Genomic DNA, 13,613 nt, shown 5'->3' on the forward strand with positions numbered 1-13,613 from the left:
ATTTTGGAGAATTATCACCTGTCAGCTTAGTCAGTGGGAGAATAATAAAAAGGCTTCAGATGATGTAAAGAATCCTATGAAGATACACTCTGAGGGACTGAGCATGGGATGGATCAAGCCTGAGATCAAAATGTCCAACCATGATTTTATGTTAAGAAGAATACAGCTTTCAGTACTTAAACCTAAAAATTAATACTATTATTTTTGGTGGGACATCATTTTTACATTTATGTTGACACAGGTAAATTTCATAAAATTGCTGTTTCATTTTAATTAACCAGTTGTTTCATGGTTTATTTCAGAATGGACCTCTGAAAGTAAGGACTCTGTTATTTTTAAAGTTAAAAGATTTTACATAAAATCTGCTTTTTGTCATCTGCAATTGATATTCTTACTTATATTAATTCAGGTGTTAAATGACCAAGTTTTTCTCTTTAAGCATGCAAAATGGTGTTTAGTTACATTATTTGTGCTCTTAAAACACATGAAATGCCCTTCTATGCTGGTTTTCTTTTTTTCCTCTCATTTATCTTAATTTTAGGAGGCTCAGTCCCTCATAATAACATTCTTTGTTGTTGACCCATCTGTGGGTTTTTAAAATTATTATTATTTCTTAAGACTTTTATTTTTAGAGCAGTTTTAGATTTACAACAATTTGTAACAAATGTGCCCCTCTGGTGTGGGATATTCATAAAGGGGGTTATGCCTCTGAGAGAGAGACATGGAAATTTCCTACATTTCTACTGCCCTCAGGGGCATAACCCCCTTTATGAGTATCCCACACCAGAGGGGCACATTTGTTAAAACTGGTGAACCTACTTTGATGCATCATGTTCACCCAAAGTCCATAGTTTAGATTACAGTTCACTCATGGTGTCGTACATTTTTTGCTTAGACAAATGTGTAATGACAAGTATCCATTATTATTGTATCATGGCAATTATTTTTACTGCCCTAATAATCCTCTGTACTTCGTCTGTTCAAGTCTTCCCTGACCAGCCCTGGACATTGTTGTTTTTTTTTTTTGTACTGTCTTCATAGTTTTTCCCTTTCTAGGTGTCATATAATTGGGATTATAGAGCATATAGCCTTTTCTGATTAGCTTCTTTCTCTTAGTATGCATTTAAGTTTGTTTTATGTCTCATTTCTTTTTGTCATTGTTATTGTTTAGTTGCTAAGTCATGTCCGACTCTTTTGTGATCCCACTGACTATAGCCTGCCAGGAGCCTCTGTCCATGGGATTTCCCAGGCAGGAATACTGGAGTGGGTTGCCAGTTTCTTCTCAGGGGATCTTCCCGACTCAGGGATTGAACGCATGTCTCGTGCTCTGCAGGCGGATTCTTTACCGCTGAGCCACCAGTGCAGCCCTCATTGCTTTTTAGCCCTGAATAATATCCCAGTGTCTGGATGGACCACACTTTGTTTATCTGTTTATCTACTGGAGGACATCTTGGGTGCTTCCAAGCTTTGGCAATTAAGAATGAATCTGCTATAAATATCTGTGTGCAGGTTTTTGGATTGGCTCAAAATTTCAGCTCCTTTGGGTAAACACCAAGGAGTAGGATTATTGGACAGTGTGGTGGGACTATATTTAGGTTTTTAAGGAGCTGCCAAAGTGCTCTTCACTGTGGCGATACCATTTGCAGTCCCACCAGTAATGAGTGAGAGTTCCTGTTGCTCCATTCCTCACTAGCATTTGGTGGCGTCACTGTTCTGCATTTTGGCCATTCTAATAAAAGATACTGGTTATTTTATTAATAATTCCAATCATCCTAGTGGACTGACCTAGCTATTTGTTTAACAGACACTTTCATCATTTTCCATATTGCCCTGATTCCCAGACATGTTACTCTTCTTTGCTGTTGAATGTTTTCAAGTTCATGTAATGTGTAATCAGAGGAACTTGAGGTTGAGTTGTGGCTACACCAATTAATATTCAGATAATATTGTGGATGTTGTTTGTAAAGTAAACTTGAGTCTCTTCATCTGTAAAATTGGAATAATACCTACTGTTTAAGGTTATTATAAAGGTCAAATGGGTATATAGATTCACACACACATACATATATATAGATTACTAAGTGCAAGTTGTTATAGCTATTACACTTAAATTATAGTATAATATTATAATGATGACATAATTATAATTGTGTTGTGTTTATAACTAACCAGTGGAAAACTAATTATATTTTAATTTTACTGAATTGCCTTCCAGTGTAGAACAGTTTTGAACTTAAAGCTTTTATGTGATTGGAGGTGAGAAATACTGGAGAGGTCAACAAAACAGAAAAACCTAGTCGTATACAAAGTTGAAATGGGACATTAATCCTTTAAGAATGTGGTAGATTATAATACAAAGAATTGCTATTAATGAGAAAAGACCAATTGTAAAAAAGTTCATTTATACCATGGTGACTTAAATTTTTCACAAGAAATAGAAAACTCTGATTCATAGATAAGATTGTCTTATTAATCATTCTATTTTGTTTAATCATCTTAGATCATTTGTTATTTTATTTTTTCAATCTTCCTGTTTATTTCAATGATATTGAACATCATAGCATGAGATAGACATAGCTCAACATTTTACCTTTCTGAGGGTTAGCAATGGCCACAGGGGCATTAAACCGGTAATATAGAGAGAATGTGGTTATTAATAATGGCATAAAAGTGTGCTGGAGAGAGAGGCTGGTAGGAAAGCAAATAGCATTGGTATTTATTCCAGTCTGTGGATTAGGGAAAGGTCCATGGAGGATACGATGATGTGATCAGCCTTCGTGACTCTGGTAAAACAAAGCAGCAAGACGGACACAGGCATAGGAGTATATCTGGGCACATATATAGTTTGTGCTAAGCTTCCCAGGTGATTTTTATGCCTGTCTAGTGCAGTTCAACGTAGAAATCTCTAACTATTCTGTAGTTTTTTTCCCTCCAGAAGAACAAATGAATATTAACAATATTGTTTTAAAAGAAAAGATTTACCTATAATGAAATAATTTCCTTACACACTGTATTTTGGACCACAAATACTGAAGAATCGAGTTCCATAATATGAATGGACACAAGCTCTTCCCTCTTTAATACAGCTGGGGAAACTTATTCTTTGAATTAATGCTGTACAATTTGCAGACACTTCAGGCTAATTTTAGACTGATGTATCTATTTATGTAAATTATGGCTTGGGAGGGGCTTCCCTTGTGGCTCCGCTAATCTGCCTGCAATGTGGCAGACCTGGGTTTGATCCCTGGGTTGGGAAGATACCTTGGTGAAGGGAAAAGGCTACCCACTCCAGTTTTCTGTCCTGGAGAATGCCATGGACTGGAATTCCAGTACGGTCCATGGTGTTGCAAAGTGTCCAACATGACTGAGCGACTTTCACTTTCACTTTTCTCTCTCTTTTAACCACATCTTGGTTCTGAGTTCTTGATTGGCAGCTCATTTTTTTCCTGTGCTGTAAAAGCCACTTAAATTGGCTGTTCATTATTGTTCTGCCTAAAAAAAAAAAAAAAAAAGGGAAATCATAAGTTTCCCAGATCAAATGCCACAGACACATGACACCAGGAAAATTCACCTGTTCCACTTTCATCCGTTGTCCTAGTCACTCTTTAAAGATAGAGATGGTGTTCCTACACACTTGAGGTTTTTCAGTTCAGTTCAGTTGCTCAGTCGTGTCGGACTCTTTGCGACCCCATGAATTGCAGCACGCCAGGCCTCCCTGTCCATTACCAACTCCCAGAGTTCACCCAAACTCTTGTCCATTGAGTCGGTGATGCCATCCAGCCCAGGTTTTTAGTTTGTGTTAATTTTGTTCCAAACTGGAAGAAACGAAAGAGGCTGGGGAGGATTGATTCTGGTTTGTAAGCAGCTGTAAGTTGTCTTTCAATCTGCACAGTGTACTTTATATATAAGTATTTGAGTACATTTACTTGATTCATCCAATTATTTTTAAACTCCTTAAAGAATTGCTTGTTGAGAGGCAGCCTGTTGTGGGGATACTCAGTCCTTCCACCACTTCCCCCCACAACCCAGCCTAGCACAGGAATGGGCTAGGGAGGGACCTGAGGGCCAAAAGGGAACACTGATGAGCTTCTTTAGAGTTCAGTGTTAAGAGTCCTTTAATATTTCCAACCCATTAATGTGTATGAAGCTGAGAGACTCTAGCTCATCAGCCAAGGTAAAAGTATTAATATCATAAATTTCTCATGTTAATATTTTCGTCTTTTGGAACCACTTAGAGTGGTTTCTGTTTTCCTAACAGTGTTTCTGTTTTGGAAATTGTCTGATGCACTTGGCTGAAATATAAAATATGTAAGAATTCTGGGTACATTTATGTGTAGTTAGAACTGGCATACCATTTGTGTCCTTTTGACCATTATTTCACAGAGTACTTAGAATAGATGATTTTTTAAAAATATGTAAAGTTGAACTTGTAGCAGTATTATTGAAAGTGCCTTATAGTAACACCTGGATTTTAAAATTAATTCAAAGAATTGAATAAATGTAAAAAAGTCATTAGTGGGGATTCCTAGGTGTTTCAGTGGTAAAGAACCCACCTGCCAATGCAGGAGATGCAGTTATAATCCCTGGGTAGGGAAGATCCCCTGGAGAAGGAAATGGCAACCCATTCCAGTATTCTTGCCTAGAAAATCCCATGGACAGAGGAATCTGATAGGCTAGTCCACCGGATGGCAAAGAGTCAGACACAACTAAGCATATATACACACACACAATAAACCATTATGTTTATAATTTGATATTTTCAGTTTATTTTAAAAGGCATAAAAATGATATGGTTTGATAGTTGTTGGGAAAGATTGATAGGGCGTGATATTAATAAAGCAAGTATAGTAATGGTAGAGTTAAGGTACAGCTGCAGCTGTTTACTAGAAAAATCTTTCAAATTTGCTGTATGTTTGAAAAGTTCATGATAAAATTCTAGAAAAAAGTCAAATTTTGTAGATTCCAAACAAGTTCAGTTTTGACACTCAGAATCAATGATTTATGGTTCATAATCAATATTTTGTTCTCCTGGAAGAAAAGCAAAAGTGTTAGTCACTTAGTCATGTCCAACTCTTTGTAACCCCATGGACTGTAGCCCACTAGGCTCCTCTGCCCATGGGACTCTCCAGGCAAGAATACTGGAGTGGGTCACTATTCCCTTCTCCAGGGAGTCTTCCCGACCCAGGGATTGAACCCAGGTGTCCTGCGTGGCAGGCGAATTCTGTACTAAGTCACCAGTAATGCCCCTAATTAGCTAAAAGTTAATAAGAAAAGCATGCTTAAATACAATTTAAACAGTCTTTTTTATACACTACCACTGTTTTGTAGGACTTCAAATAACTGTAACTTTGAAATTTTGGGAGCATCATCATATATTCATCAAGGCCAGATTCATAATTGAAATGTAAGAAATTAACATTATTATTCATTTCACATAATTTCTCAGAGCAATTATGGCTATAACTGAGGACCTTTTTATCCATTCATCTGCTGGTGGACACTTGGGTTGTTTCCATGTTTGACTGTTGTGAATGATGCTGCATGAACATGGAAGTACAAATATCTTTTCACTAACCTGTTTTCATCCCATTTGGTTATATACCCAGAAGTGGTATTGCTGGATCGTAAGGTAGCTTTGTTTTTTTTTTTTTTAAGTTTTAAAATACCAGTCCTCAGTCTTCTAAATGAAATGTTTTATAGTTGCTTGAATTCTTGAAATATTTTATAATATGCATGTGGTACATTTTACAATGTATGAGTTTTATAGTCAGAAAAATTTAAGATATAAAAATGAAGGTGATGAGCACACACTACAGAGAGTTTAAAAATTAGAGGGAAATTGTAGTTCTGTTTAATTTTTTGAGGACTCGCCATACTGTTTTCTGTTTGTCTGCATTTAATTTACAGGTAGTCCCAAATTTTTTTTTAAATAAAATATAAGAAATATACCCCTGGAATACTGAGGTAAGTATGGCATCAAGTATTAAGGCTTATTAACCTCATGTATCATATATCTTTGTTGTTGTAAAAATTTTGCTCTGTTTTTAAATTTGGGGCATTTAGAGAATAATGTTAACCTGATTATCATTCTCAAGTGAGCTTTCAAGAGTTCATTAAAAGTTAAGATGAGAACAGCATGCTCTACGAAGCAGCTATTTTTAACAGAACCAAATTTGAATTCACCTACTTTAAAGCTTTTCACTCTTTTTAGAAAATATTTCCATCAATAATTTTTAGATTATATAAGTCTATTGAGGTCACAGTTTATAGACCCATCTCACAATGATCTGACATTTTTGCATCTTGGCTAAATTCATGAGAACCAAAATTCTTTCTCTTCAAGGGCAGTCCAAATAGAGAAGCAGAGTATATAGGTTTGCTTTAGATAACAAAGAAGCAAACAACCAAAGTCTCAGAATGTTCAGTTAATTGACAGTCCTCAACTGTATATATTTATGCTTTGATTTGCTAAAAATATTTTGCCATGTAGAAGCCTCCCTTTGTGGCAAAGGGCTCCTTTTAAAAGTGAAAGTTTTAAATTCCATTAAAAAATAAAATCCTATACTTGTAACAAGAAGTATACTTTTGTCTTGAATTTAAATGAAAAAAATAAAAACCAGTCACTGAAAGTTGTAACATCTTCTTAGTAATTTAGTGATATCACAGAATATCTTTTACATGTATTTATCAGTACTGGAAATTATTTTTGAGATCACAAATACATTTAAAAATAGTTACTGGGCTATATTTTTGAAATGTTATGGCTGGACCAGATCATGGATCTCTGGCTCCCTTTATCTGGAATGTGCTTGCTTTGTTCTGTGGTACCAGCTTAGAGTCACTTTTTCTTGGTCTGTCTCCTTGTCCTTGAAGGAAACCGTGGCTCATTTATGTTTTTTTTTTTTTTTTTTCTCCCAAGTAAGCACCCTGTAGTGCTTACTACCATGTTGACTCCTGTATTTTCTGCACTAGAACCTAAGCCCGATTTGGGCAGGTATTGTTTTATGCATGGCTCATTGGTCACTGTTTCCAGCCCTCTGAACACAGTAAGTGCTCAGTGACTTGGAATGCCCTCTCGTGTTCCAGAGGGCTGACTTACCCTCTGAAGCCTCCCTCTTCTCCAGGGTCATTTTGATGTCAAGCAGCATTGCAGTGGTCTCGAAAGAGAGAAAACTAGTATCAGGGTCTTCCTCTTTCTTTCTCCATAACATGTGTGTTTATTTGAAGAGCCATGGTGGAGTCTGGGTATATGACTCTACGTCTCTCTGAGTCTTCCAGGAAGCAGATGCATACGTGAAGTTTTCATGGAAGAAAGTTTAAGGAAGGGGTCATTTAGAGGTGGAAAGGGTTGAGTTGACCAACCTGAGATGGGAAGTGCTCACTCAGGGACTAAACTAGTATTAAAAGGGAAAAAAACTGGACAATACTTATGGCAGCAAAACCAGCTGTTATTCAGGAACTGTTGAAATAGAGGAAGAGGGTCCTCAGAACAAAGCTGGATTTAACTCTGAATGCAGCATGGACAATGGGGATTTATTGACCAGGGTGGGGTCAGTTGATGTAATATTACTAAGTGGAGGAAGGGGAATGTTTGGCTCAACTGACCCAACAAGATTTTTCCTGAAGGTGGGCTTGAGTGATCAGGTATCACCTAGGGGATCTAAGGATGAGGAACTTGGTCAGATATCGAGGTGATCAGATACTGAGGATGGGAAATTCTCCGTAAAGTGACTTAGCAGAATCTTTGCTACAATGGACAACACAGACATGGACGTGGAAGTCTAAAAGTCGAGGTCTAGTTGAGGTTTTGGAGGCATCTGGCCGAAGGAAAGCTGTTACCACCTGCAGACCTGAGAGGCAGAGGGAAGGTAATTGCAGGAAGCTGGGGCTTACAGGAGGCAACCACTGCCAGAATTCTGACCCAGTAAGGATGGGAGATTGGGGAGTGGAGAGTAGATAACCCTAGTTGGCCAACCCAACAGGAGGCCAGGCAGCGAGGAAGCCCAGGCATAGAGGTCATTCTCCGGAGTGAAAGCCAAGGAGAGGAGGACACAGGAGACTGGAGGGGTTTGTGGAGACGGATCAGGCATAGTTTGACTGGCTGATGCCCTTAGACAGATTGTTCATTGCCTTGAAAGCTATTTTCTTGTCAATAAAATGTGAACAGTAAGACCTAATTTGTAATTGCAAGGTTGAAAGAAAGAAAATATATAAGACACTTAGCATCAGTTCAGTTCAGTCTCTCAGTCGTGTCCGACTCTTTGCGACCCCATGGACTGCAGCACGCCAGGCCTCCCTGTCCATTACCAACTCCCGGAGTTCACCCAAACCCATGTCCATTGAGTCGGTGATGCTATCCAGCCATCTCATCCTCTGTCGTCCCCTTCTCCTCCTGCCTTCAATCTTTCCCAGCATCAGGGTCTTTTCAAATGAGTCAGCTCTTTGCATCAGGTAGCCAAAGTATTGGAGTTTCAGCTTCAACATCAGTCCTTCCAATGAACACCCAGGACTGATCTCCTTTAGGATGGACTGGTTGGATCTCCTTGCAGTCCAAGGGACTCTCAAGGGTCTTCTCCAACACCACAGTTCAAAAGCATCAATTCTCTGGTGCTCAGCTTTCTTTATAGTCCAACTCTCACTTAGCATAAGTCACTATAATTTCCTTGTTCTTGGTGTTCTGAGCATAGGCATATTTTGAATCTCTGAGCTTCTAAACTTTGAACTTCCCTCTGATTGGAGAGTTACCACATACTTCAAAAATATCAAGAATGGGCTGAAGTTAAAGGTACGGCAGTGTGGTGAACGCAGAAAAACAATTTAATTTGGTGAATTTAAACTTTTGCTTTACCTAGCCCGTGAGAAAGAGATGCTGATTGTGAACAAGGCAGGGGCTCTGTGTGTGTACAGAATAGATGTCCGTCTGTGAGTCTGTGTGGTTGGGGCTTTTGGATGGTGCTCTGAGCCAGGCTCAGGGTGTTCACATCCTGGATCTGCCACTCCTCTGTGACCTTCAGCAAGTTACTTAACATCTCTGTGTGCTTATTTCCACATCTTTGAAAATACGGGTAACGATGTTGTTTGTCATGGAATAAGATAAGATATACAAGTTCTGAGAACCAGTTCTGGGATGTAATAAATATTTATTTGATATTATTATTATTCCACAGATATGTAATTATTTTAATGCATACATGTTGTTATAGATCTACCCGTAAGTAATTCAGTTATAATTAAGCTTGTTTTGAATAAAGGATTTTGCTGACAATAACTATAAACAAATAAAGGTCTCTTTTTGTTTCTATATAGGCTATTTGAACTGATCATCTGATGGATTATATTGACATTAGCCTTGAAACAAAGCTGAAATAGAGTTTAAATTACATCTTTTTGGATTAATTGTGCTCTGTAGATATTTTTCTTCCTAGCATTGCATCTGTATTGTATATCCAAATGCCTTAAGAAACTCCTTTGGTTAAATATTTTTCTGTTAATGTGAAGTAAAATCATTTGTGTATTTATGCATGCATGTGTATATGTATGTATATGTGTGTGTATGTTTATAAGAGATGATATTCAGGTATATATAATTTGTTATTATAAAAAACTACACTCTGAAAATGAGTTTATATTTACCCTTATATCAGTTGTTTCTAGTTTACATGTTCAATTAATATAATCCAGTCAAATAGGCTAAAGATTAAAATATAATTTCATGTAAGTATGAGATGAAGTAATTATACTTATAAATTATTAAGAAATAACCTTTGTTCTTATTCAAAATAAATTTATCAAGTCATTATAATTGTATTAACTAATAAATGGGAGAATAAAGTTGGGTGAGTTAGTTTTAGGAGGACTTCTAGCAATATTACAATCTGTAAGAAATTATTCTGACCCCCACCCCCAGCCCCACTTGCACCCTGGTCAGAGTGATAACACCCAGTCAGTATAAGTTGCTAATTGGCCAGACAAGAAATTCAAGCAAGCTTTTATTGGGACCCCTGCTGCAGCAGTGAGTGAAAGTCACTCAGTCGTGTCTGACTCTTTGCTGTCCCAAGGACTGTAGCCCCCTGGCTCCTCTGTCCATGGAATTCTCCAGGCAAGAATACTGGAGTGGGTAGCCATTCCATGTTCCAGGGTATCCTCCCAACCCAGGGATTGAACCCAGGCCTCCGGCATTGCAAGTGGATTCTTTACCATCTGAGCCACCCAGCAGAAGGGCAGTAAAAATGAGTAGCAGGTTCCCTTGCCTTCACCCCAGGGTGAGGTGAGTGGGTTCCTTATAGGGTGAGGGTAGGAGTGTTTCCAGGGGTCAGTGGTGAGTGCAGAGCCAAATGCATAGTACCCTGCTTTCGCTCCCAATACCCTGATTCTGTCCCCGCTTTTCAGAAGTGACGGATTTTTTTCTTTTTGGACTATTTTGTATCTTGTTGCCCATAATTTGCTGGGACTGCACAAGCGCACAGTTATTTTTAGTCCCTTTTAGTTTCTTTGTGTTCTGTGGACTCAGGAGACTTTGTCCAGGTAGAGCACTGCAGTATCCCCAGTCCCCGGTCCCAGCCTGCCTCAAGAGCACTAGCCTGTTGTGCACACCTAAGAGAAAAACATTCCACCAACATTTCTGAAGGGCTCCGTTCATGGACACGTACAGTCCGTAAAATTAGCAGAAGTCTGGAACATCTCCCAGTGAGTTTTTAAAATACAAAAACTAAAGATACTTCTAATGAAAGAGTTCTGACTTTTGAAAGATCTTAACCACTGACACCTGTGCTGAATATTTTAAAAAATATTTTGAATTATTTCAAGAGTAACTAAAGAAAAGATAATGGCTGACTCTTGATAAATGTCAGATTTGAAGCTTCACTTGTTCTCATTTTTAAAATAGTTTTATCTTACAAAAAATTAAGCAAATGTTTCATAACTGGTGTGTTAACTTCTGAAAGTGAGCTTTTTTTTAAAAGATCTTGGCTCATATCAGTGCCTATTATCAATCTGTACCTAATTTTTTTACTTAATAGCAGCAAGAAAAAACTGTTCTGCCTCACTCAGGGGCACATACACTGCGGCTGGAATGAAAGGAAATGCATTTCTCAGGCACTCCTTGAGTGGGGATTTGTTTAAAATGTAGGTGGTTCTGCTTTAAAGCTCACTGCTCTGAACATTTTGAACCCTTTGCTTCATTAATCGCATTCATTCTGAAATACTTTTCAATTTAAAACAGGAGATAATTGTAATACCTTGAAGCAAATGAGATGTTATTTCAATAATTAAATCCAAAATGAGATGCCAACACATTAGCCCCGCTGCTGTGTCTGCCTGTTAATAGGGACTCGCATTCCCATTGGTCACAGTGATTCCTTTCTTTTCCAGTTGAGGTATATGTACTGCATACTAATTGTATTCTAATGTCTTTTATAAGAGGCAAAATGTGTGTGAAGCCCTATCACACTGTTTTAAATTAATCTAACTTTGCAAAAATTATAATAATTATATGACATGTTGCTTTCATCCCATGCAAATATGCATCAGATTTAAGAAAATAATTTTACATAACAATCAGGTTACTTGAATACTAAGTGCATGCTTTCTCACTAATGAATTTGTTGGTAGAATCAGGAGGCTTTTTATTAGCTTTGTCAAGCTGCAGAAACTTTCAGTGTTTAAAATGGGTCTCAGCATTTCGGCTGAGAGTACACAGCCTATGGACTTGGAGGGTGTGTGGTTGGCTATGCCAAAAGGAGAAAGCATCTATTTTCTCAAAATAGTGTGATATTTTGGAGGGGGTATATCATTTTCATCAGGGACACAGCTCCTATATTAAAATACTAAACTTGGATATGTTGTTTATATCAGACTACATAGGCAAACGGAAGTTTCTGTTTATAGAAGTGACCTAAATATGTGATTTTTCTTAAAGAACTATTAACACTTCTGGTAAATCGGTTTTCCTTTCGGTGAAGATTATTATGCTCTTTGTTTTCTAAGAAGCTAAAAACCACTTAGTTCTTCCTGCCCCTTATTTTAATGCTTGTTTATGCCCTATTATCTCAAATCTTACCTTAGTAATAATGAAAACCATAGTAAAAAATAACTGACACATTAACACTTACTGAATACTTCCTGAGTGATGGACTCTGTGCTTAATGCTTTGGAAGCTTACCGCCCCAGTCCTCACAAAAAAAACACATCAAAGGGATATTCTTATTATCTATATTTTCTAAGCAAAGAACCCAGGGCCAGTGGTGGTGGAGTCACTTACCTGATGTCCTGCAGCAAATGTGCACAGAGCTAGCCTGGCTCCAGGACTCCAGCTGTCAACTTCTCCATCTTCCTGAGCTGACAGGGGCGGGTGGATGCTGAGACAGCAGAATCAAAGATGGAGGTGGTGTTTTTTCAAAAGTGTTTCAAATGTAACCTTTAACCTACACTCTTGTCAGAAGAATCAGAGAACCCTCATCCCCTGCACGCCCTTCTTCTCCCCGATTCTCTTTGTGGATTCCATTTTTTTGCCCCCTGGCTCACCGCGTCCTGCCTGTTCTGTCTGCAGCACCTTTTATCCTGAGTGCTTCTGAGTCTCTGCTCTTGTTACTCCAGTTTGTTTTGAGTGTAGCATTCTAGCGATTAGCGCCATCTGTTATTTGGGTTTATCTGGCTCTTCTCCTGGTGGTGGATGTGCTTTTCCTTTTGTTTAAAGAAGAGTGGAGCTTTTGTTTCCCACGTGTACACCACTGTTACTATGTTTCTAGTTCAAGGCAGAATCTTCTTTCTTGCTGCCACAAGAAATTTGAAGGGCTGGCCTGGGAAGAGTGCTGGTGCACCGCCCTACCCCCGAAGGTGTGTCAGTAGGGATCTTCCCGGAGGCCAGCGGTGCCCATCCTTTTTGGGACCAGGGACTGGTTTCCTAGAAGGCAATTTTTCCAAGGACTGGGGGTGTGGGATGTTTTGGGGATGATTCAAGTACATTACAATATTGTGCTAATGATCTGTGTTTGCAGCCATTGCCTAGCACTAGCATCAACCCCCTCAGATCATCAGGGATTATAGTCTCATAAGGAGTGCACCACCTAGATCCCTCACGTGCCTGTGTGGTTCACAGTAGGGGTTCACACTACTAGGAGAATCTAATGCCTCCGTTGATCTGACAGAAGGCGGACCTCAGGCGGTAATGCAAGAGATGGTGAGCAACTGTATGTGCAGGTGAAGCTTCTCACCCTCACACCTCCGCGGTGGCCCAGTTCCTGACAGGCCCCAGCAGGGGCTGGGGACTCCCGTTGTAGGCCATTGTTTTACAGGAGCTGCTAATGATCAGAGGGCATCCCTGGCTTCCACCTTCCTTTCAGAGCCTTAGATTAGGGGATGGCTCTGCCGGCAGGCTTCCCATCCCTCCCCTACCTTAGGTTCAGCTGGCTGCACTTCGTGGAAATTGAACTCCCAGATGTGTGCACTGATCGTTTTAAATCTTCCTGAGGCCTCACCCCAGGAGAAGGCAATGACGCCTCACTCCAGTGCTCTTGCCTGGAAAATCCCATGGACGGAGGAGCCTGGTAGGCTGCAGTCCATGGGGTCGCTAAGAGTCAGACATGACTGAGCGACTTCACTTTCACTTTTCACTT

General features: G+C 39.0%; 1 protein-coding gene and 1 long non-coding RNA gene across 3 annotated transcripts in view; one reads left to right on the plus strand and one right to left on the minus strand.

Annotated features, from left to right (window-relative positions):
* The window catches only part of ADGRB3 (adhesion G protein-coupled receptor B3), an 886,492-nt gene that overhangs the window by 72,642 nt on the left and 800,237 nt on the right, over positions 1-13,613 (plus strand). The window lies entirely within an intron of this gene.
* On the minus strand, positions 797-12,929 carry LOC104969495 (uncharacterized). The gene is made up of 3 exons (XR_808609.4): positions 12,260-12,929; positions 7,100-7,271; positions 797-3,492 (listed from the first exon to the last, which is right to left on the minus strand). It is a non-coding gene; the product is annotated as an uncharacterized lncRNA (long non-coding RNA).

Source organism: Bos taurus, chromosome 9 (assembly GCF_002263795.3).
Source record: "Bos taurus isolate L1 Dominette 01449 registration number 42190680 breed Hereford chromosome 9, ARS-UCD2.0, whole genome shotgun sequence".
Lineage (NCBI taxonomy): Eukaryota > Metazoa > Chordata > Mammalia > Artiodactyla > Bovidae > Bos > Bos taurus.